This window comes from Marmota flaviventris, chromosome 12 (genome assembly GCF_047511675.1).
Source record: "Marmota flaviventris isolate mMarFla1 chromosome 12, mMarFla1.hap1, whole genome shotgun sequence".
NCBI classification, from domain to species: Eukaryota; Metazoa; Chordata; class Mammalia; order Rodentia; family Sciuridae; genus Marmota; species Marmota flaviventris.
In genome coordinates, this window is record NC_092509.1 from 88757346 (window position 1) to 88782393 (window position 25048).

The following is a 25048-nucleotide window of genomic DNA, read 5'->3' on the forward strand; positions in this document are numbered from 1 at the left end:
TAGTAAAAACATTATAAAAATGCCCTCCATATTTGATAGCACTGTTAGAAATACCATATTTTTGTATTTGAGCACAAGTATTCTCTATTTAATCACATATTTTTACAACCCATTTATATGGATAATATTGCTTATTCACTTCAGTTAGATTTAAACAGAAGTATTTTGCTGCAACCAACCTAGCCTTTTTGATAGTAAAAATCTTTTTTTGTTGTTTAATACATTTAGTAATTGTAATTATTTTTATTATCATTATAAAAATTTATTAGCATTTATGTTAGTCATTTGTAACTTTCCTTTGTGAATAGTAATGTTCTCTTTTTTTATTGAGATTTTAGAATTTCATGTGGTTCTCCTCCATTTTTGTATGAACTTTTATTACTTAAAAAAATGGACCCTTCCTTCTTGTCATTCTACCAAAGTTGTTTATCAATTTTATTTACTTAGTGTAATTAAATTAAATTAATATATATTATGGCACTAGGGTAGAAACCAAGAGGAGCTCTACAACTGAGCCACATTTCCAGTCTTTTTTTTTTTTTTTTTAATTTTGAGACAGGATCTCATTAAGCTGCCCAGACTGGCCTTGAATTTACAATCCTGCCTAAGCCTCACCTGAAGGTGCTGAGATCATAGGCTTTGTACTATCATGTCTGGCTTTATTTAGATTTTGGTAGTAAAAAGAGTTTAATGGTAGGAGTCAGAATGTCCATTTTTTGTCTTATTAGTATATCTATTTGTCCTAAAGTTGAAAATTCTGTCCACTCTCCAGGTTTAATAAATATTCATATTGGGGGTACTATTAGGGATGCTTTGGCTATGAAACTGAAACTTCTGTAGTTGCTTTTTAAAGAACTCTTTCCTCCATCTGGAATTTATTTTAGTAAATGATGGAGGACTATAAAATGAAGCTTCCTTTTTAGCATAGCTATCTCAATCATACTTTTCAGCCTTTTATTGAAAAGTCAAGATTTCCTCCTTCAATTTGGCTTGCCTTTATATATATATATATATATATATATAAATTTATTTTATTAAAATTCTCTCTATATTTAAACATTTTTTCATAGTGATCTATTTATTTTCAAACAAATACTCTAATATTTAACTTAAGAAAAATGTATGTTTTAAATATTATCAGGTCTAATTTTTTAGCATTCCCTCCCTTGTGTTTGTATTTGAAGATTTTTTTTAACAATGTTTGCTTTTGATAGCAGAGCACAGTCTTTCTTTCATCAAACTAACTCTGTGCAGCACTCAGAAATATAAAGCAGATCTGCTCTGGTTGAAAAGTTTGAAGCCCTGAGCACCAAGACTCCACCATATTCCACTTGAAATATTTTAGGGCTTCTGAGACTCATATTTAAATCTGTCACTCTAGCTTAACTTCAATGTATTTTTGAATAATTCTTCAAAAATTAATTTGAATTTAGTTAAAATTACATTAAATTTATAAATTACCCTGAGCACAATTCATTCTCAGAACTGTGTCTTCTCTCCACTAAGTGCCTGTCAGTTACATCCCCACTTTTCTTTACCCTCTTGTGTTACTATAACTTTTCTCCCTTGCCTGCTGATAGATGCTTTGTCAATAGAAGGTGACTGAGGGACCCTGGGAGAGATAAGAAGGACGATTTCTTCTTCTCCTTGTATACACCTTTTACATGAATTGCTACTGCAGTGTACTGCAACCATCAGTGAATACAGACCCTAGTAATCTTCACTTCCAGAATAACCAAGTTGGTTCCCTGTCCCACCAGCCCTAGCCAACCAACTTCCCAGAGAGTGTTTCCTGACTTGTAGATCCCTTTCTACAGCTTCCACTCACTGACAATCAGTAGGGGTTTGTGTCCTTGCTAGTCCTGGTCACCATTTCCTTACTGTCCAATCTCACCTACTACACTGAGATGACTGAGTATTTCTAACTACCAGCTTTGGTCTGCCAACATCCTCCTGGGGTTTTATGCTTATTGGCCAGCCCACAATTCTTTATCCATCAGCGTAGATAGCATCTCAGTGGTTGATGTTCTGAGTGACACAGCTGCAGGTCTTTAGCCTACAGTCTCATCCCAATGGTACACTGATGAAGAGATTCTAGTGTCTCAGTCTCTGTCCATGGTTGCCATTTACCAGACTCAACCCATCAACTGTGGACCTGCTCTGACCAGGGCAACCCAGCAACATCCCTAGCATCCAGTAGCTACAGTAAAATACCCTGCAACAATTTCTGAATTATAGCTCTGGGGAGGACAGTTCCCTCCCAACTATGTCTTTTCCAAAGCCTTCCAGAAATCTTTAGAGTGCTTTTTATATTTGCTTTTAATATATAATCTCCTTTAAATTGTTAATATTTTCTTATATTAAAACTCTGTTTCTGGGATGGGGTTGTGGCTCAGCGGTATACCGTTCGCCTAGCACGTGCAAGGCCCTTGGTTTGATCCTCAGCACCACATAAAAATAAATAAATAAAAGTCCAACTACAACTAAAAAATAAAAATAAAAAATAAATAAAAACTCTGTTTCTTTAAATGCCTGTGTGACTTTTAATCTCCTAACTAGATATAGACACATATTATTTTTTTCCTCCTCCTGCTTCTTTGTTTTTCTAAAGGATATGTCTTTCCAATTACTCAAATATTAAAATAATTTTATGCTTTGAAAACTTTTTGTTGTTATTTTTCTTTAGGTAGAATTATTGTATTGTGGAAATATAATGTTGTATCTCTTCTTATATAAAATTTTGGAATTTTCATGATTTGTTTTTATGATTTGTTATAATTTACTGATAGATAAGAAGTGATATTTTTATTTTTAATATACTGAATTTACATTGTGATATTTGACTAAACTATTTTTTGGGAGGGTATCAGGGATTGAACTAAGGGTCACTGGACTACTGAGCCACATCCCAGCCCCTTTTTGCATTGATTTAGAGATAGGGTCTCACTTGAGTTCCTTAGCACCTTACTTTTTCTTAGGCTGGCTTTGAACTTGAGATTCTCCTGCCTCAGCCTCCGGAGCCACTGGGATTACACACCTGCACCACCAGGCCCTGCTCAATTATTTTATTATTAAACAATTTTTGTTTATTTTCCAGGAATTATGTTTAAGTGATTTTATTATCTGTAAATAATTTTTTCAACTTTTTTTTCTCACAATACAAGCATCTAGGAAATAGTTCTTGTCATTATGAGATAAATATTTTTCTTCCTGTATATAAATGAGTAAAGAATAGAGAAAGGAAAATTCTTGAGTGAAAATTTGGAGGTAATACATCCCTCATAAACTCTCCTTCCACCCTTCCTCTAATGAAAGACTGCACTATTCTCAGATCTTGATAAAACTATTGAGTATAAAAACAAAGCATATTTCTTATAGATATGTGTGGTCAACTTGAGGAAGGAAGCTACCAGGAATCCTTACTCCCATTCTCAATAAAGTACTCACCAGAAATGTACTAGTATATTGATTTATATTCCTACAAACAAGCATTTCAAGAAAGCAATTCCACATAGTGTTTCTTTAAGCCTCGGAAATGGGTCAGGGAAGAATGTTAATTAAATTAAAAATATTTGTAGTACTAACCCTAAATTATTCCATATCCCTCATCTGATTTTCTATTACCAGTTTCTCCAAGATGCATTCAGCAGGGCTAACCATAATAGTAACAATTCGTGCTCATTGGGCGCTTACAGGGGGTATGAGATCAGTGTCATTACATGGTACTTTGTTTGCATTAACTAATTTTATTCCCACAGTGAACTTTTCAAATAATATTATTATTCTTCCAATTTTATAGGTGAAGAAACTGAGTGCCAGGGATATAATTTTCCAAAGCCACATAGCTAGTCATAATTAGCTCTAGGATATGAACTGTCAATTTCTAAAATGTGTTCAATGTCTCTCCATGTGGAAAGCAAAGATCTTATTAAATAATGTTAGAAATATGAACATTCCCCTATTAGAAAATCTTCATCCCATCATTGAGTTTGTGCAAAAGTGAAATAGCCAAATTTTGGAAGAATTAAGAGTCTGAAGAAAACTAAATATCACTTATATTTCTCAATTCCAAATTTCATAGTTGTATTGTATTCTTACCAGTATTAACCAGGTTCAAATCTAGGGAGAATCTCACTCAACTACATAGTTAGAATTGTAACACTTGAAACAGATGCAGTTTAACCTTTCAAAATTCTCCCAAGGCCAAAACTATACTTCTTAATTCTTTCTTTCATCAACAAAATTAGAACATCAAATAAGACTATTTTGCCAATAGAAAACCAACTTCCCATGAAGTGTTGAAGTGGAAACCATTAACATAAAGAATGGGAAGAAAAAGAAGAGAGTATTTTAGAAAAGAAAAAATCTTGGTTTCAGCTTCCCGTTATCCTAAATGGTCTGTGAGACGAGAGAAATATTTCTCATAAGAAAAAATAATGTTATATTTCCCACATATATAGGGAAAATCCATTTATATTTCCTGTCTCCTATATTAGAGTGAAATTTAAATATGACCTTAATGTAGAGGTTTATAGTATAGGCAGGGGTCACAATTCATACCTTTCTGACCCACTTCTGCCCATCATTCACACATCCCATTTTCATTTGAAATTTCTGTTCCAAGAAATCTGAATGTTAAACTCAGAGTAGGTTCTTTCTAGGAGAGGAAGGAATCAGCCTCCATATACTTCATAGCTTTTAATGTGTCTCACTCATACCACACACATGGAAAGTGTAGTGACTAAAAATTTTATTAATCACCTCTCTATTTCCTTATCTTGGGGGAAACAGGGAGGACAGAAGAACAAGAGAGGCTTCCTGGTTTGCAGTGAAAGGTGAGAACTTCTCTTGTTGATCACTAGTTTTTTTGTTTGTTTGCTTTTTTTTTTATTGGTTGTTCAAAACATTACAAAGCTCTTGACATATCATATTTCATACATGAGATTCAAGTGGGTTATGAACTCCCATTTTTACCCCAAATACAGATTGCAGAATCACATCGGTTACACATTTTTACATAATGCCATATTAGTAACTGTTGTATTCTGCTACCTTTCCTATCCTCTACTATCCCCCCTCCCCTCCACTAGTTAAGCTTATCCTACATCCCCGAAAATCCTCTGTTTAAAATCACATTGTCTGATAATAATGTACAATGGAACCAACCTACCATGGAGGAAAACCACAAAGCCAGTGAGACAAAATAAACCTTTTCTCTTTTTAGTTGATTGTCTTAGGCACTTTTTTATAATAATGCAAATCAGACTGGAACAGCTGGAGTTGAATCCAAAATTTTGCAGTTTATTTTGTATTAGACCTATCTTCATTTTTTTATTTTGCTTTCAGTTTAAAGGAGTATTTTTGATTATTGTATATTATTTCAAGAATTGATTTACTATTAGTAGCTTTTATTTTCTGACTGGTGGACTTTGGGTTTTGCATGTTTATCTTTTGATAATCACAGTCTAATTATAATATAGCACATGTGATACAAGTATCTTATGCCTTCTATTTCCAGACTCATTTTCCTTGGACTGTTCTTGCCATATATTTTATTTCTACATGTATTATTCAAAATCCAGAATGTAACATTACATTTTTCTCTGCTTTGTTAAATTAATAAAATGATCAGAAAAAATTCTCATTTTTTTCCTTTCAAATTTCTGACTTTTTTCTTTCCTTAGATAGAGAAAAATATCCATCTAATATCTTTCTTTTGTTTTATGAATCCCTTTCACTTTTTTTTTTTTCTTTTTAACTAAGGTTTGAGCCCAGGGGAACTAAATCCCTGAGCCACACCCAGCACCGCCCCCTGGCCCTTCTTTTCTTTTGACACAGGGTAACTCTAAGTTTTTGCTTAGGGCTTCCCTAAGTTGCAGAGGCTGACTTTATGATCCACCTGCCTTATCTTCCCCAGCTGCTGGAACTACAGGTATGTGCCACCACATCTGGCCCTTTAACATTTCTTATAGTGTATGTCTACTAACAATATATTCACCTTCCGTTTGTCTGAAAAAGTCATCATTTCACCTTTATTTTGAAAGCTACTTTTGGTTGATTAAAAATTCTAGGTCTGGCTGAGGCTGTAGCTCAGTGGCAGAGCACTTGCCTAGCATGTATGAGGCACTGGTTTTGACCCTCAGCACCACATAAAAATAAAGGCATTAAAAAAAAATTCTAGGTCGATGATTATTTTTTAGCATTTAGAAAGCCTGTCCCATCATCCTTTGCCTTAAACAGTGTATTGTTTTCTCTTGCTGCCTATTAAATTTGTGCATATTTAGTGACCTAAAATTCACACATTTTATGAATCAAGAGTCTAGGCAAAGCTTATCCAGATCCCCTGCTTAAGGTCCCAAAGACTGAAATCAATATATCAGGAGGGCTGGTTTTTCATGTAAAAGTTCAATTGGGAGAGGATCTGTATCTAAAACCCTTTAGGTTGTTGACAGAATTAATTTCCATGCAGCTCAATAACTAGAAGCAGATTATTTCTGAAGACAATAAAAGTTTGCTAGCTAGATGTGTCTTGTTTGTATTTTAATTTAGCTTTTGCTTTTTGTCCTGTGTCTGTAGTAATAGATCTAAGGCTGGGGAACATGTTCTGTGTCTACCCAGTGGTAACAGATGTCTGGTTTTCAGGGGTACCGCATTCTGGGGGATAAAATTTTCTTGGCTCTTTCTTGGACTCAAGCACATTTTGGTTCTAATCCTTACCTAGTTACCTGAGATGAGAAGCTTTCTTGTTTACCCTTCAGTAGCTTAGGTCTTTTGCTTTATTTTACAGGAGGGTTCTGGGGAAACTGGAAATGTTTGTGCTTCTGGTCCAGGGCTACCAATTATCCTAAACTGAGCTACTAACCCTTACTTAGCTTTTGGCAATTTAGGATATTTTAAGCTTTTTTTCCCACTGATTTATTAAAAACAATTCCCAAGTTGAAATAAAATTTTAAGTAAACTTAAATAAATCCTATGCAGTGATGTTATAACCCCTCATATTAAAATTATTTCATGTAAACTGGATGCATAATGAAAACGCAAATGACCTAAATTAAAACAAAAACCATAATCCAATTTTCAAAAGAATTTTCAGTGATTTGGTGTTGATATTATTTTGAGATAATTATATACTCAATTTGGGCAAAATTTAATTAGTATGTATGCTTTAAATCCACTATTTCTTATGTCATTAAGTGCAAAAGTTGAACATAGAAGAAAGGGGATACATCTGTGAAATAGACACATTTAAGCAAAAATTCTCTCGTTCTGATTTTGAACTGGGAAAATGAATGTCAAGTCATAAAGACTCACTTTAAAACTAAAAGTACAAATGCGTGTATTTTCTAATACAGTTCAAAGCTATATTCTGAAAATAATGACCATCCCAAAGCCACAAGTATACACAGGCCAAGATTTTGGTCTCTAAATACCATATACTATTATAAGAGTAATCTGAAAATGACTGATTCCTAGTCTGGAGGAATACACTACAATGTAAGCCTACAGCACTTCTCTGGATGTCTCCCAAAGGACAGAGAGGGGGAAGTGTGAAGTCCAATAACAATAAAAGAATAATAATAGATTAAGACTAAAAACAGTGACTATGATTACATTTAGCGGGTACCCACAAACACCCTTGCCCCCACACAAACCACACACAGTCTTTTCTCATCAGAAGTCTGGTGAATCTACTTATCTTAAAAGCTGTAAAATTAAGGGAAAAAGAGAGAGAATTTACTCTGTGGTTCCAACATCAACTATCACTGTAACTAAGAATTTAATGAAACATAATTAGTCTATTAAAGAATTTCATCTACTACATTGAAAATATAATTAATAGAATTCAAATATTACAATTTTACATTTCCTAATGAATTAGTGAATCCAGTAGTTGAACATCAATGGTTACTAGCATCAGAAAAGGAGAGGTCTATACATGCTATATGTTACCTGATGAAAGAATATGCTACGTCTCTTTTGATTGGATTTGATCAGTCTTTTAACTACAGTTAAACTTCTGAATCTGAATTTGACCAATTCTTAAACTACAATTAAAAAAGTTTTAAAGATTGGGGATGTAGCTTAGTGGTAGAGTGTTTTTCACCTTGTCTGTATGAAGCTCTTAGTTCAATCTCCAGTATTAAAAAAAATCTGAAATATTGCATAAATAAGTACTGAAATACTATGGAGATACAAATCATATAATTCAGACCAAGCAAAATTCTATAGTAATAACCACACAGATTTTGACAAAGTGAATTGTTGAAAATGAAACAGAGAGGAACAGAAAGAAATATGTAGATAAAAAAGAGATACAAGATATGTAAGTCAATCAAAATGAGTAAATCTTTTAAAATATGCATTAAAAATAGCAACCATAAAAATTGTGTATTTTAAATTTAGAATAGACAACACTGTCTAGATATTTCAAGTTAAAGTCATTAAGCAGTACATATCTTTTTTAGGTTGGAATTGTGGTAATATAATAAGTGATAAGTAGGGTAAATCAATATAATAGGTATATTTAATTTATACATATATATGAATAAAATAAATATCTGAATTTTTCTTTAGAATAATATGAGGGTAGATAGACATATAGATAAAACAAGATTTATCATGAGATAATTATTGTTGTGTCTAGATGATAAGTACATGGATATTTACTATACTTAGTTTCGTACACATTTAAATGTATCTAGTAAAAAATGTTAAATGAACATTTTAAGGATTTCAACTCCTATTTTATAAAGAATTTAGTACAGAATTTCTCCAAGAATGATAACAATATATAAAACAACATCCACTGTTTGGTATCATAAAACATTTAATGGAATGATGGTATGGTGGTGTTCTCAAGAGGATGTAGAGTAGGGTCCAATTTGCATGAGACATTTTGTTAATATTTGTAAGATACAGTTTTCTCACTTATAGAATGGGGACCATAACAGTAATTGCACAGAGGAAAATACTCAATAATAATTCAAGTAAGGTTATAACTATTACTACTATTGGCATAATCTCACCTACAATATCAACATCATTAAGATGTATACACAAATAGTAATATTATAATATTAATATTGTGTTGTGGTTCTGTTTAAACTATCCAGGTAATTGTTTTATTGGAACTAACTTCAATGTTAAAGCCATTCAAATAATATCTTTATTTATTTATATAAATGAAATTAAAGGAACCAATAACATCATAAAAGAATGTGGCCTGTCTAATCAAGAGACACTGAAATATACATCATGACACAGATCAATACACCCTATATAGATCATAGCAGAAGTTTTTCCTCTTTGATGAATTAGTTATGTGATTCGTGGTTAGTGAAAAAAGATGAAGTTATCATTTCACACAAGATCTTATTAAGCTTATATCTTTCTTTTAACACAATAGATTGGAAAATTTATCTGCTATGGAAATGTTTAATAAATTATGAAGTAGCAATAGTTTCCATAAAATAATTGAAAATAAAATTTAAAAACCAAAAATATTGTCATGTATGTATTTCTAAATAAAGCTCAAAAATATGAACAATAGACTTTTTCATCTCTAAATCAGATATTGGACTATAATCAGCAACATTATTTTCTTGAATTTTAATATACATATTTTTGTACTATATTCTTATAGCATATGAAGCCAGTATAAACCACAGACTGAATTAAAACCTCTGTATCCTCTGGCAACATTAACTATTCCATATAAGAATACATAAACCTATGGAGAAAAATCACACAGTTTTTAAACTTGTTCATATAAAAACTTATGGAAATTTATGGATAAAATAAAAATTACAAAACTGAAATCTTGGTTTGAGAACACTGTGATAAGACCTTGACATTCAATGTTGCTTGAATCAAGAATAGCAGAGTACTATTATGAACAATAAACTATTGTTGTGGCCTGGTCATTATTGAGAAGCTTCATGGTGAAGTGATCTTCAGTTAGATCTTATTCAGATTTCAAGACACTATAGAAGAAGACAACTTGTAACTAAGGCAAAGAGAAATTTACAATTTATCATAGAGGGAATGAAATTTATATCAAATCCAGATTTTCTGAAATGTAGACAACTAAACGTGATCTAAATCAATAGTTCCCTTTCATGAACTTGATCTTATTTTGACCTTTACTGCCTTAAACAATAGCATATAATGGAGGAAGTCCAGCAATTTCTCACATCTTTTCCAATTTTACTTAAATCTTAAGGGGAAAAAAAAACACCAAAACTTTTTTTGTTACATTTTTTTAAAAAATTGTGATTCTAATTAAATCATACATAACTGCAACATCATACCTGTCTTTTAATCAAAATATATTTGAACAATTTTTTTACCTTTAACGCATTTTAGGAAGCTATGTTACTATTATTATTATTTTCATACAGGGGATTGAACCCAGGGGTGCCACATCCACAGCCATTTTTATATTTTATTTAGAGATAGCATCTCACTGAGTGCTTAGGGCCTCGCTAAGTTGCTGAGGCTGGCTTTGAACTTGCGATCCTCCTTCCTCAGTCTCAGTCAATGGGATTACAAACTTTTACCACCGCACCCAGCTTACTATTATATTTAAAGCTTAAAATAAATCAATACAAATTAAGTTACTTGAATTATTGTATCCTCAATAATATAAATTAATGAAGATGCTAAAGAAAGTGCTCATATTGATCAACTACACCACTTTTTACAAGTTCAATAAAACCTAATATTTGATTCTATATGATTTTTTTAACTCCCCAGATTGCACCCAGGGATGCTTTATCACTGAGCAACCCCAGTTTTTTGTTTGTTTGTTTGTTTTGTTTTGTTTTTGTTTTTGCTTTTTTTTGAAGCAGGTACTTGCCAAATTGCTGAGGATCTCATTGAATTGTTAAATTTGGACTCAAACTTGTGATCCTACTGCCTTAGCCTCCAGAGTCACTAGGATTATAGGTATGTCCATCATCATACCTGGCTATCTGAATAATAGATACATATTTGAAAAATAGATACATATTTGAAAAATGTTATGCAAAAGATAACATTTTATAAGGATCTATGCATTACAAAATTTAAATTAGCCATAAAAGCTAATTCTTTCAGAGTTTCAATATATAAATTGATGTAGCATTTCTTTCTTCTAAAATAAGCTGATTTATATAAATAAATATTCTTTCAAAAAATAATTTTTATTTCAGTTTATCTTTCTCCATACTACAAACAGATTTTAATTTATAATGAAATAAAGCAAGCAATTTTCCTAAACTTGTCCACAGCTACAAAATATGTATGTCACCTACCTAGAAAATACTTGTATTTGATGACTTTTAAATTTTCATTAATAACATCCAAAGTCAGAATCAGAATTCTGAGTTCTATATATGGGGTTAATAAGATGAAAACCAATAAAAATAATAGAATATAAAACCTATGTTTTTTGATTGCCTTTAATTTTAATTTGGTAAAATTAAGCCACACAGTTTTGAATGCAGACCTTCTAGTGAAGAAAGTGTCAATGTGTATTTTTTTAATTATCATTTAGTAGAATTTCTTTGGGGAACCATTTGAGAAATGCAAAAAAAAAAAAAAATCAACAGAAAATACAGAGAACTTTTGTAGAGTCTTCTCCCACTTCCAGTCTTCCATATCACCAACATCTTGCATTATGTAGTACATTTGCTGCTTGCCTTGGTATGATGTATTTGCTACAACCGATGAGCCAATATTACTACATGACTGCTAACTAAAGTCCAGAGTTGACATTAGTACTTGCTGGTTTTGTTTTGGTTGGGGGGAACCGGGGTTTAAACCCAGGAATGCTCTGCCACTGAGCCACATCTCCAGCCCTATTTTGTATTTTATTTAAAGACAGGGTCTCACTGAGTTGCTTAGTGCCTCACTTTTGCTGAGGCTGGCTTTGAACTCTAGATACTCCTGCCTCAGCCTCCTGAACCACTGGGATTACAGGCATGCTCCATGGTGCCCAGTTTAGTGCTTGTTTTTTTCTGTGTTATATATTTTGTTATATATTTATCAAATATAAATGACATATATTCACCATTGAAATATCATTCAAAATAGTTTTCACTGTCATAAACATACCAGTGGTCCACAAAAACCATCCTTGCTTCTTACTTATATATTCTTAATAATCCAAAATACTTGCTTTCCAACTTCCCAACAAAAGAAAAAAAAAAAAGAAAGAAAAAATAGAAAAGAAAAAGAATGGGAAGACTTCAGGAGGATATTTACTTCAGACAATGTGGTTGACCAAGTGTTCATGGCAATCCTTTAATCCTTTAATTGAAAATGGCTTTTATTTCTGGAAGAAAATACTTCTTAAAGGTGCTGAAAGATGAAAAAGAATGTATAGCATACACAGGACACAAACTAAATGGATGGAAGAGCCCAGAAAGTTCATTTTAACTTGCACAGAAGGATTTAGCAATGAGAGTGTTTACCAAAAGAAATGTGCTTAAGTTTTCAATAGATTTTTCCCCCCCGTGGTGCTAGGGATTGAACCCACAGCCTTGTGCATGCAAGGCAAGCATTCTACCAGTTGAGCTATATCCCCATCCCCTCAACAGATTTAAGGGAAAGAGGAGATAAGAGTACAAAACAGTTTCATAAAAGTTGGAGAATATTTAGCACAACAGTGAACTAAGCCATGCTCTAAATGCTTAAAAAAAAATTGCCTTAGTTTGGCAAAAGATTATGAGAACATTGCTCATGAGAATCAGAAGCAGTGTCACAGGAATTTGTACACTATTCCATGCAAAGAATTTAGCATAGTACAGGAGGAGCACTGATGCTATGGACTGAATATTTGTGTCCTGTCTCCCCTGACCCCAGATTCATCTGTCAGAACTCTAATCCCTAATGAGAAAGAAGTTGGGGACTTTGGAAAGTAATTAGGTCCTCAGAATGGAGCACTGGCAATGGGATCAGTTACCTTAGGAGAAGAGAACTTCAGATTATTTTGAAACTTAATGTCTTTCTGCCATGAAAATACAGCAAGATGACTATCTGCAAACCAGGTAATAGGTTTTCATCCAGAACCCAAATATGCTGCTCTCCTTCAAAAGAGGTCAGGGAGACAACTTCCCTTTCTCATGTAAACAAAACCTCTTTGACCAGAGAATGTGAAGCCCTTAAGTTAACAACCTTTTGGGATATAAACATGATAACTCTATATATATTTTTTCATGTTTCATTATTCAATCAGTTGGGATTGAAGGAGAACAAGGGACTCTAAAAACCTCCTTTTCCTGTCCCAAGTCCTCCCTTCCTGCCCTAAACCCAATAATATTCCAATCCAGCTGAGACTGGGTGTGATTCCCCCTTCCCACTAGAGAGTCTCACCTGGGAGTGAATCTCAATAAAGCCTCATTCAGCAGCTTTTTAAATCTGCCTCCTTTTGATCACCAGTGCCTGACCTTACAGTGGGTATGACAGGTAATTCCAGAAGAAATAAGTTGTGAAACCTATTTTTGAGAAATGCTTGTTTTTACACAATTAAAAAACATTTCAGTTTTTGAAATCACCCAAAAAATTTCACAAAAAAAGAATATATGTCATTTATTAAGTTGGTAAATTAAATTCTGTTTTTGTCTTGTTTTCATATAGCCTGTTTGTTAATCGTAAAGAAACATTATTTGAGGAATGATATAATTAAGGGGGAGTTTAGGGACATAGGAAGACTATTGGGTCTCAAAAGAGGAATGCCATAAAGCATCGGAATGTAGAAAAATAATTCATGAGCAACCCAGACATGTCCTGCTGTCCCCTGTCTTTGCCCACAGCTTGTTGACTGGCTGATGAAAGGGCAAGAAAACCATTAGATATCTGGAGTACCCACGGCTCCAGGGAACCCACACATTAAAGACTTTGGTGACCAAGAAGTGACTCTAGTCTTATTTTAAGAGAAAGACTGACAACCCCAGGTGGAGATATGAGGCGCTCCTCAGACACGAGATTTAAGGAATAGCATGATTAGAACATGTGAAAGCAATGCAGGAGTGCAAGGAAAACAGCATGAAATTGCATAGCCCCTCCCAGCCACTCTCCCCCTATAAATGTTAACACTAGACTAGGATCACCTGCACTCCCATCTGGAGCATTTAATTTCCCCTTTATAATCTCTTGCTGTGCTACTCCTACCTGATGTGTCCTTAAATTCTTCTCTGTGACATGATCAACCTCTTGGAAGTTCTGAATACATATCTCTTCCACTCCTAAAAACCTCCTCAGAACTCGTATGGGGGAAGTTGGATATTGATTTGGTTAAGCTCCTGTGCTGGGCCCAACAGACTAGTCTAAAAACCCAGAGTCACCTTATTTTGTGGGTCCATTTCGACCAACAGAAATTGAGTTATCTGACTTTATAAGAAATCAGTACAAAGAGAGAGAGCCAATTTCTCAAACAGGCCAACTGGTAAAGCAATGATGTTTCCTTTGCTTGAATTCCTATTCATTCTTCTTATGTCCTTCAATCCTTAAAAAAAATTAACCTGATGTGAAACAGTGTAGTTTCCTGTTATTTTGTCTCTCTATTCCTGCCTTACAAGGAAAGCAATTTTGAAATGACCAGTAAACATTTGTTCTTTGTTTTTACCAGCCTTGTCTGAATTTTTTCATTGTCCATCCAAATATTTATTCTATTTTATGAAGTTTTACCTGACTTTAAAATTGAACATAAAGCCAATTAAGATCTTTAATGGTAATTAATTAATTAATGGTAATTTTCTCATATGACACTAAAATTTAGGATTTTAATCTGATGTTCATTATAATCCGTGTGATGAAATTGAATTGGGTAGTTAGGACTTAGATGCAGACGTCCTGGGTGCATTTTTAGACTTTTTAGCAGAAAACAATCTTATAATGATTGAGACTTTGTTTTTAACAAGAACAAAGACAGGATCTTTAAGGTCTTTAAGTGATACTAACTTTTTTGAGATATTTATAAATTTCTTGTCCAAAAAAATCTTTGCCCACATTAGTTTATCCTGAAGCATTTACCCTATGTTTTCTAGAACTTTTAAACATAATAGTCATTGGGTGATAAATCTCCTAGAAATTTGAACCTAAAAATAAAGGGAAAAATTCAATCTTTATTTTCTCAGCATGTGTGTTCAAACCAGATTCTAACTGTAAACATCTTGACTCTTTATAGCTCCAAAGGAGGTTAGTATTTAATTCTCACATTTTCTTAAAATCTACCTTATTGATTTTATAAGAATTTGAAACCACAGGTTTAAACGTATTTTAATTGGTCTAATTTAAGCATACTGTTTTTTATAAATGAATACATACTAAGTTGGCAATAAAGAGGACATGCAAGAGATGTAATTTCTATTTGGTCAAGAAAAAAAAAAAAAGGTGGTAAAACTTCACCCCAAGCATTAGTGAAGTTAAATTCAAGGGTTATGCAAGAAGAGTGGTCTTTATTATAATATTGACAATTGTGCTTCACTGTAACCAAGGATTGTGCACAATATTATATTCTATTACCCATAAACATGATTTATTAATTTTTACTCATTATATTTATAGATCATTATGTTAGCTTTGTTAGGATTCAAAATTTTAGGTAAATTGGCTGTTGTATAATGTATTAGAAATTAAAAAGAAATTAAAATCCAATATTGGAGGTAAACAAGAAAATGTCAATACACCTTATTCCCAGCCGCTTAGAAATATTGACACCCCATTTACCGTGACATCTATCCCTAACACAGAGGTTTTTATTTCTGATGTTCTTTTCCTCCAGAAGGAAACTGGACTCCTCAGGATATCACCAATTTCTGTCTGAAAATAAAGAAAGTACAGAGTGGACTTAAAATAGCTTATTTTTGCCAGAAGGCAAGATTTTGTATAATTTTTTGGAAGACTTTTGGTATCTAAAAGACAGATGCTTAACCAACCTCTCACTAATTAGCTGATGATAAATTTCACTTCAACCACATGTATTTAATTGAAAATTAGAAAAACCTGGCAAAACAAAGCAAAACAAAGTTATATGTCCATTGTAACACTCAAAAAGAAAAGAAACTTGCTTTACTTGAATATTGTGGCATTCAGATCGATTGATTTTTATAAGAAGATAAAAATTTATTAATTTTATTACCACTTATTTTACCAGTTTGTTAGAAAATATGTTTATCCTCAGATACATGTTGATCCTCAGAAAGAAAAGTATTTCAAACTCTAATGTTCTTGTCTACCAATTAAAACACAGGCTTATGCTGTGCAGGACAGCTTATAGAAATGGCAGGTGCAATACCTTGATGAACTATGTTAAGATTTTCCATCCAGTGCTTCAGGGATTAGGGTAGTTCATTATTATTCAATTTTGCTTCTGGGCCTGTATTAGGCATTCCTTCCCATTTCCTTCCACATGACTTTTCTTAGCCAATGATGTGTCACTTTTGGAACACATTAGCAGCTGGTATACAGTTTGATGTTCCCCTCTTTATTTTATTAAATCAGTTATTCTGGGAATGTGGAACTAGGGCCTCCCCATTGGGACAATATAGAACAGATCTCCCTAGTAATCAAACATGAATGTGCATTATGTGCGGGGAGAAAAAAAAAGTCATGTTGTCACTTCAACATGGCCAGGCCTATTCTGTCTATAGAGTCACACAATGAAGAGCCTCCATTCATTAAGTCAGAGGGCAAATTCACATAACTCCAGGCACAAGATAAATTATTAGAAGTAAAATCTATTCAGTCCTCACAAAAGATGACAAATACTTGCTTCAGAAAATGTCAACAGTTATTCAAGGCTGCTACTTGTTGGGGGCTAGGGAATCTTTGTGCAGAGCTTAATCTTGATCCCTGATAGGCAGATTTACACTTGCTTTTGGTAAATTGAGATCAGGCCTAAGTCATCTCAATAGTAATGTTAACAACTTTGAAAAACAGAGCCCTGAATATTTAGCAGTTTTGTGCTTCAGACAAAACCAAACATGACTTAAATGATAACCACTCAAGGATATCAATTTATTAAAAACACTCTGCCAGTTCCTTATTGTTGTTAATCATTATTGTAAATGAGTAAAAACATGAATTTCAGGAACAAAGACTTACCAAAACTAACCAGAGCAAACACATTAACTATCAAGATATTTGTGGGCTTTTATCCGACATCTAGTACCATTTAGGTGTTTATTAAACACAGGGGCCAGGCACAGTGGAACATACCTATAATCCCAGTTCAAGAGGCTGAGACAGGAGGATTGCAAGTTCAAGGCCAGCCTCAGTAACTTAGCAGGGCCCTAAGCAACTTAGTCAGACCCTGCCTCAAAAAAATATATAAAAAATAAAAATAACTAGGGCTGTGACTCAGTGGTGTGTGCCTCTGGGTTCAATTCTCAGTACCAGAACAAAAACAACAACAACAACAAAATACATAGGGATGTAAGTCTTAAAATGTTAAGGAGTAATATACAGTTAAAGAAAACTCTAAGTATTATGCTAATCATGAACACATAAATCTTTCTGTATGAAAGTATTACCACAATAGCTTTGTGCTAACCCAGCCAGATAGTCATTCTGGACAAACTGTAAGAAAATAATGCAAAGGGTAAGGATATTATTGTAGTTCAAAACCCAAAACACCAAAGAGTGGCACTCTGGCATGTTGAATAATTTGACCTACAGGAAATTGCTAGCCCACAGAAGCTGACTCTGAAACAATGTCATCCTTTGAAGACAATAGCTCACCTGTGTCTCATCTTTCTCCCCTGAAATGAGCCATTAAAAAAAAAAAAGTTTCTCATCCCAAAGAGAGAAGTGTGCAACTAGAACATTTCTGTCCCAAAGCAAGACATAAAATCTTGAAAATTCACCCTCCCTTGCAGACTCTAATTCCAGAACTGTACTACCCAATACCCAAGAGGAGGGAAGACTATACAAAGAGACCTAGACATCATATGAGCAGGCAGGTATTGCTTACTCTCCTCCTCTAACTCAATTACCATTATATCATATCCTTTGTTTAATCATTTTTCTACAGATCTGTTTATTATTCATTGTACCTAAACTACAAAAAACATGGATATTTGGGTCTTCACCTCCGAAGGCTCCAGTGTCACATACAACTGTAAATACATTTTGGGGGCCTTTCCTCTCATTAAACATTTATTATAAGTGTGTCAGCTTTCACTCTTAATGTGCAAGGAAATGTATCACACCATTTCAGCCACTATACCATTAATTAACTACTCATAAAAATACACAAAGGAATGTTAAGAAAATATATTGTTTTTAATATAAAAAGTGAAATATATTCATTAGCTTGATAATAAATATATTTAAAACCTTTGTATCTGTACAAGTGAACACCCTCCATCTTTGAATATATGCGAACATATTGTGTATAAATCAGACAGATCTTGTAAATGTTATAGAGTGATTTAAACAAGTTGCAGAGTGAAACCATCATATTATTTCATTTTTATAATATTTAATATGGGAAAGACAAAAGTATAGATTGTTTAGGAAAACATACACATATAATCTGAGGAATACATGTGAATTATAGAAACCAGAATCAGAATACCAGCTAGTTATGAAAAGGAAGGGATAAAATCTAGGAAGGTAAACAAAAGGGTAGTAATGTTAAGAAGCAAGAACTTCTGTGCTTAATATATATAAGATGCATTTTAAATTTTCATTAAAAATGAAAAAAATAGCAAAACAAAAAAAATTGCATATGTTATCATAAAATCAAAGCTAAAAGCTATACTTATATTCCCTATGATAGTGGTATGTGTGTGTGTGTGTGTGTGTGTGTGTGTGTGTGTGTGTATATATATATATATATATATATATATATATATATAAATTTATTGTTGACAAGGTGTTTCTTTGGGATATCTCTTCCATAGGTCAAACTCTGGAAAATTCTAAGCAAATGACTTATACCAGCAATGTTTTGTAAAGTTCTAAAAAAGTAGGCCAAGACTAACAGCATTTTCTATAGAAGATAAGAGTAATTTAAAATAGGAAACAAATGGTCTTTGAAGACAATAGCTCCTGATGGTGTCACTGTACTAAAACATGACACAAAACTTGCCATTAAATTTACCAGCAAAATATCAAGCCATAAAAAAAAAAGAAGTTACCTTCTTTTCTGTTTCCAAGGGGACATTATAAAAGAACTATTGGGTAATGATTAGAATGATGTTCTTCAATCACAGTGCCTGAGTGGGAATCATGGATCAATCATTTGTTTTATGGTTTTAGGATAGTTAATTATACCATTAATACTTAGCTTTCTAGTCTATAAAATGAAGTTAATGAAAGTCCCTACATCATAGGATCATTGAAGGATTTCAATGAGTAATGGTACCAAGAACTATCATGCTTCTAAAGACACACAATAAATTCCTAAGTACATATATGTTTATTTTTCTTTTAGCAAGCAGACTTAATAAGTAGACTCAATACCTAACATAATTTTCCTAAAATGTTTTTATAATTTTTGATTTTAAAGTAAATATAAATTATAAATGTAATTGACTTTGTTTTACTAAAAATAGAGAAATCATTTCTTGTCATTTCCTATCAAGATGTCATTTAATAATCTATAACACATTCATTCACATTCTGAAAAATAGTATTTTATTACTTCAAAGTCAAGTCTCTACCCAGTGTTGAAACCAGAAATAATTAAGAGGGAGGAAACAAAAACTGTCTCTGAAATAGTAAAATAATAAATTATCAAAAATGATTGCTAGAGTCATGCCCTAAAGCTTCATCATATGTAATCAATAAAAAGAGCTGAGGCCCATTCTTTTTAACTGTTTAATAATAATAGAATTATTTTTCTTATTTTATATTCCTTCTTAGTTTATAGTCCTTATGTTAATAATAATTGATAATTATAAGATAACAGCCACCCAACACATTTGTGGTAATAAGAATATGGGTAGATAATTCAATAGAAGATAGATAGATAGATAGATAGATAGATAGATAGATAGATAGATAGATCGATGATAGGTAGGTGAAAAGTAGATAATAAAAGGTAGAAGACATATTTAATTGACATTTACCTTTCTGATCTCCCATATTAATTACCTGAAATGTATTAAGTATAAGAAAACATTGAATAAATATTTCTTGATAATGAAGTGGAAAATAAAAGCAAAGTCAACAGCAAAAAATAATCTGAAAATAATGTTTGGAAAAATAGAATTATACTTCTTAAAATATCCTGAAGGTACCAAAGTATTTTAGGCAAACTAACAATGACAATGATTATACTTTCAAGAAATGATGAGGTGGGAGTCAGTAAACTGTATGAGGAAGGGGTAACAGTTGTGCTCCTCAGAAAGGTTTCAAGAATTAAAATTCATAGGATCAAAAATAGAGTTATCTGAAACCTCTAGGTAGCAAAGGTTTAATTAATATATTATTATTTGATTTGTAGAAATCATAAGATCTCTTCAATATTATCCTAGTGTTGAAGTGATATGAAAGCTACCATGGGGAATAGATTATGATAATTTCTGTAGTCTCTCAATAGTTAATGAAGTGTAGCTATGTTCATTTCTTTGAAGGTAGAAGTCTGTGTTTCCAAACAGATAATAAATGACAACTTTTGACAAAAAAAAAATAAAAAAGGACACCACATTTATTCCTTTCCCTATATTAAGTTTTCAGTAATAAATACATTTCTAATTTTCAGAAATTAATTTTTAAATTTTAATATATTGAATATAATTTTCCTTTAATACCAAACTCCAATATGCTTCTAATATTGAACTAATATTCAAAGAAAAGTGAAGTAACTTCTGCTTTCTGCTCTTATATACAAAGAGTGTGAGGATATCACTCTAATCTTTGCTGTAAGAAAGTTTTTGACAAATTGAAAATCAGTGGATTTTCTTGGACCCATCAGAGAATTGAGGTTTTATTACAAGCCCCACTACAAACTCTTCAGCTAAATCCAGAAAGCCACAGTCAAAATCTAGAATAAAAGGAATATCTGAAGAAAGATCTTCCTATTTCTCCACCTAAGAAAACTAGAATAAGAACAGCAAATAAAAGTACCTTAAAGCATGTAGACAAAGTATTAAAAAAAAAAAAAAGACAGAAAGTAATGATGTTCAAATAGGAAAACAATAGAAAAAATTTAACAAAACCAAAAGCTAATCATTTGATAAGGTCAGTGGAATTGATAGACCTTGAGCCAAGCTAACAGGAAAAAAAAAAAAAAAAGACAAAATAGAGGCAGAGTCTTATGTACAGAAATTACAAGGACAGTAAGGGAATGACATGGACAACCATGCATGCACATTTGATAACAGGAGAAAATAACTGATTCACTTTAGATAGGGCAAAGGAGAGTGTGTATGGTGGGGGGTCAGGGTGTAGGAAAGATGGTGGAATGAGATGGAATGTTTCCAGATTCTGGTATCAAGAGTTTATTCCATACACCTTGATTCATTTAGCCACAATTTATTTACTTATTTATGTATAGCCATAATTTACTTATATTCATGTTTGTATTTATACAGTAATGTTTGTGTTCCTATAATTCACATAACACATGGAACAATACATATTGAACATTTGATATTGATGCATATAGATCAGTCATTAAATTTCTTGTTCTGTAATTGTGGTAATCATTGATTCTACTCCATTAACTATTTTCCTTCTATCATTTGCAAATGATAAAAGTATTACTTTTCCTACTCTTGAGATTTGTTAATGGTTATGTATACCTAGATAATAAAACATAAATTAAAATGATGAGTACCATTTCAGGTTGAAAGCTTACATCCATTGCACAATTAAGGGCTTTCTTCCCCTCCTCTGCCAGGACAATTGGCCACATCTGAAATCATGCCTGGTCCATCACATTCAGTACTAGAGGCAGGACTTACATTAGAAGAATCTCTAGCTACTCACATCAGATAGAGTATAAATAAGATAATTATTTCTTGTTTTCAACCACCAAGATTTGGGAATGTTTATTGCTATAGAATAATTAAGCCTATGCTGAATGGAAAAAAGTTCTTTCAGCTGTATTTATCAAATTCTTTGATATGTAGACTTAATATTTAACATAATTGTCCTAAAATACCCATTTGTGACAGTTTGGTACTGATCCATCCAGGTATCCTCTCATCATCATTTTTCTTACAATCTGAATATCTGAAATAAGGAGTAGTCTAATTTATCCACTAAAATTGAGTGGATTTACATTTTACCAATAGTATCTGAGATTTCTCATTTGTCCACAGATGAGCTTAATTTTATTTTGTTATTTATGATTTGGGTTCTTAATAATATAGAAATTCCACCTCTGCTCAAACCTTCTGATATTTTTTATTAATTTTCCATCAAAAATTCAGTGTCCTGACCACGTGTGCTTTACTCTATACAATCGTGGTCTTACTATGTCTCCAGTCTCATTTTCCCACTGGTCTCCCATGAATCACTCAAGTCTGAATACATGAGCTCCTCATTCTGTTGTGTGCCTGTGAAGGGCTGCCCAGTCAAGGCATAGCATGGCTGTCCTATCCTTAGCCACTTCCTCCAGATTTTGTTTTTCCAAAAGTCACCATATTAACCTTATTTCAGTGCCATTTTACAGGTACTAATAGTGACCATTTTCCATTGATTTATTTGTCTCTCTGAATTTATACAACTCTCACCATATTCATTATTATCATACTAGTCACACATTTACTTGTATGTATTACTAATGAGAAAAATTATGAGGCTATTATTTTGTCATAGTTCAATTTGGTTTAAAACATATTTTTCTTTTAAGTTCCATAGGGAAACTGCAATAAGTTCGCACAAATATAAATGCATTCAAATGTTACTTCCATAATTTCTGCTCCCTTTCAATCAGCCTCATGATTCACTGCAAACTTTCTCATCTCCATTGTTTTAGGGAACTCCATAATCTCTGTAACAACCACATATGCAAATAGGAAAACACATGCAGAGCCCATGATAACTTTGCCCTGAATAAGAATTCTACCTCTTCCAATAGTGCTACTCAAACCCTTGTTTCCTGAACTCTGTAGCCTGGATTTAGAGGACTTGCAAGTACTTTGTACATTGTAAATGCCTTAAGGCAAATATAACATCTGAAGGGATCCAGATTCCCTAAATCTAGCTTAGTGCTTGGATTGAATAAGGTGTCCAATAAAAGTTGAGAAGGAATACCTGTTGAGGTCTTGCCCTTGCTTGTCTTTGCTGAACTGTCCTGTGACCTCTCAAAACAGCCACACTGTATCTAAATTCCTAGTTACTTTGCAGGACAATATTCTGCTTCTGACAGTGACAGTAGGAACTGAATTCAACTTGCATAGTTTAAATATAATAACATGACATGGAACAAGGCTTACGCATAAACATAAAATTAATATTTGTCAAACAACATGGGAAAAGAATAAACAATATTCTCCTCTAATTTGTTCAAGTGAACAAAATCCCAACATTTCTTTTTGTGCATTTTTCAATATTACATGTGAACTGGGATTTCCTAGAGAGGAGTGGGAAATAGAGATAATTATGAAGTTTCATATTCAATTTAAATTTTGGCCTGCTCCTATAATATTTATTATTTTTGTTTAAATTGCCCTGTAGCTATGAAGACTGGTTTTTCATTTGAAGGCAGCTAGTAGTCAGGAACTGATTTTATGATTGAATGCGTTAGGAAATTCAGCTTCATTAGTATAATTATGGAAATGTGGTTCAGAGCCTTAGGATATTTTCTTTATTCAAAGAAAAATACTATCTCTAGCAAACTAACGTATAAAGTATAATATTCAGTTCAAGTAGTAAATACTTGTGAAATATTGAGAGATGTAAATTTTGGAATATTGTTCTAATAGTTAATTGAAAATAATTTTACCTGCCTTATTAATATTTTTCTCTAACATTTAAAACATGAAATGCCATGCCAATATATTTTTAAAATAAACAATAGTAAGAAAACTCCTGTTTAAAGTGGCAGACAAACTAAAGAGTCAAGCTAATGCAATTCGACTGCAGAGAACTTAAATATAAATTAATTTGTTAAGTTTTATCCAATAAAATATTAAAGCATTTGTCTAATGCTAATATATATTTTTATAAAAGCCATAGCACTGTTTTCTTCATAAAATTTTCTTCCGTCTCTATTCATTTTACTCTCAAAAAACATGTAGGTGATAATTAAAAGTAAAATTTTTAAAAAAAGATAACAATTAAGAGTAAAAAATTGCATTTTATTCCCTTTTGTATTGGTCAAAAGTATAAGAACTCAATGAACAATATCAAATATATATTCATAAAAAATTCTGAGTGATGAGGTATAGCTCAGTGGTAGAGTGCTTGCCCTGTGTGCATGAGATACTGGTTCAATCCTCAGCACCACAAACAAACAAACAAACAAACAAAATGATTTGCAGTAGGAAAAAAATAAAACATAAAAACATAACTATTGTCATTTTAACATAGTTTAAGAATAGAAAGATATCATTAGATAATATCAGGAGAACAAAGGATTAAAATTATTACATCATTTTCATTATTACACATGAATAAAGTAAAATAAAATATAAGTATAAATAATTTAAAAGGCAATGACTATAACATAATTTGAAAATGAGAAATAAAGAGAGGTACTCAATGAAAATCAATAGTAGTTGTGTCCTTCCTTCTAAAATATTTGGAAATGAATGGTTACATCTTTGCTCTTTATTAGAATAACAGAAGCAACCACCTTCATCTATCAAATAACTACAACTATATCATATATATAATCAGTTTCTAGGATATCACTTCATAAATGAATTTCAAAGTACTCTTCACCACTTCCAAATTTCAGATTCTATTATTTCTAATCTTGATCAGTAACATAACTCACCAACCAGAAACATTTTATAGAGAAAAGAGAAAAAGGTATGGTTTGTACACTAGACCAATAAAAATGAATGAAAGGAAAAATATACAAAATTAAAGTGTCAAAATACTCTTATAAGTTTTATTGATATAAAACATAAGTGCTTTTTAATTAATTTGCTCAAAGAGG